Here is a 1,932-nt window from a genome sequence, read left to right on the forward strand (position 1 = left end):
GATTTGCACAAAAATCAAAGTTGCTTTGTGGCTAAAAAGTGAAGATGGTGGCTGTGCAAGTAGATGTGTATCTCCTAAACAGAAGCACAGATGAAGCTCATTCTTAATAATAGCAAGGAGGAGAGTTGGTTCTATCTGTATATGGCAAAATAAAGAGAACAGCTCTCGTATATCAAGGATTTTAGGTCGCCTAATTGTGACCAAGTTTACGGCACTTTTTCTACAGTTATATCTGCTCCATTAAGATTGAAACTAGCAGGACATGTAGACTACACCTTCCTAAGTCTATGGAAAGACTTTAGAGGTTCCAGGTAGTCTGTGAATGATTTGCACAAAAATCAAAGTCAAACAATTCTTATTAAACAAATAATTTTCACGGTGGCATATCTTTGCTTAAACTTCGCACATGAGAACCAAACTTGTTTCTTTATAACAAGCAACTGCTCCTCTTTTAATGGTGCTAGTTACAGCACTGTTTAAGTATCTATGTAAGAGAAATAAGTAAAATAGTATGGGTATCCATTACAGCATGAGTGAAACCATATGATTTCCTGCACTTCCGGTGTTCAGAGAAGTGTAGGGCCTTCGTGTAGACTGTCTGTTGAAATGAGTATCTCACAGCAAATTCGATACTTTTTGAAGATCATATGATATCAAGTGTCTGTTGAGCTAATATATAAAAAATCAATACATTTACATTTGGCAATAGTTTTTTCCAGGCTGCAGGAAAAGTGGGGGGCTCTGCCCCTTCATCAAAACTGGGGGGCTCTGCCCCTTCATCAAAACTGGGAGGCTCTGCCCCTTCATCAAAACTGGGAGGCTCTGCCCCTTCATCAAAACTGGGAGGCTCTGCCCATTCATCAAAACTGGGGGGCTCAGTCCCCTCGCCCCCCAGATTCTCAAACACTGCATGTTGGAGAAGCTGAGAGCTGCCCAAGAAGAGAAGGAGCAGTTGAAACTTCTGGCGGAGAGTGGTGCTGGAAGTGAATCAGCGGGAGAAATGGAAGGCCTGGGAAAAGATCTGACGTCGTGGAAGGAGAGCGATGGAAAGTGGATTGTCTGAGCATTGACAATATATATACTACATGGTCTGAGCATGATGGTCTGAGCTACGGAGGGAACTATGCTACAACGGCTGCAGGCCGTTGAACTAGAGAAGCAGAAGTGGGAGGCTAGTGGGAGGCCAGGGAAGCTCAATGGCTTAAAGAGAAGAGCGAGCTGGAGGCGAAGGAACCATAGATATGAACCACAGATACAACCATAGATATCTATGATATAACACTGGAGGTACAGATGAACTGGCGCAGTGGAGACGTCTATCTCTGGAGACAGAGACCGAGGGAGCGGCAGAAGGATCTGTTTTCCCCATTCATGATGCTCAACAGTTACCAGTGCTGCCGCACTTTGGGGAGTCAAGGAGGATGCTGAAGAAGACTCGTCTGAGGAATGGGTTGACCGCCTCGAGGAAATGGGAGTCTGTTGTAGATGTGACGACCATAAAAAGTTAACACAGATCCCGCTAGATCCTTCTCTACAAGTACAAGTCTTACGCAGTGAGTCTGAGAAGAGGAGCTATGATACTCTGAAACCAGCTCTTGCTAAACCTTTTCGACTAACAGCGGCAGTACAGACCAGTATGTTTCATCAGGGGAGACAAGGCCATCAGTTCATGAGTATGCTTAGGAGTTGAGGAAGTTATTCTATAAAGCATATCCCCCAACCTATCATGGCCATGGGACTCCAGAAGCAGAATTATTAGGGAAGAGTGTTAGCTGTCTCTAATCCATTTGCTGTAGAAGGGAATTTCGAGGAGTTGGTGTGTAAGGCTCGCTTGAAGAGGCAAAGTGGAAGGAGAGAAACCTTGGGACAGAAGAGAAACCAAGGGGAAAAGAAGCCTCCAAGGAAGCCTAGTCATGACTCTGAAGAGAAATA

General features: G+C 44.5%; 1 long non-coding RNA gene across 1 annotated transcript; it reads right to left on the minus strand.

The window, feature by feature from the left end:
- Nucleotides 1-338: 338 nt before the first annotated feature.
- Nucleotides 339-604, minus strand: LOC109591955 (uncharacterized). Its single transcript, XR_002190092.1, has 2 exons — nt 527-604; nt 339-484 (listed from the first exon to the last, which is right to left on the minus strand). It is a non-coding gene; the product is annotated as an uncharacterized LOC109591955 (long non-coding RNA).
- Nucleotides 605-1,932: the final 1,328 nt, after the last annotated feature.

This window comes from Amphimedon queenslandica, unplaced genomic scaffold, assembly GCF_000090795.2.
Source record: "Amphimedon queenslandica unplaced genomic scaffold, v1.1 AMPQUscaffold_6741_Cont21303, whole genome shotgun sequence".
NCBI classification, from domain to species: Eukaryota; Metazoa; Porifera; class Demospongiae; order Haplosclerida; family Niphatidae; genus Amphimedon; species Amphimedon queenslandica.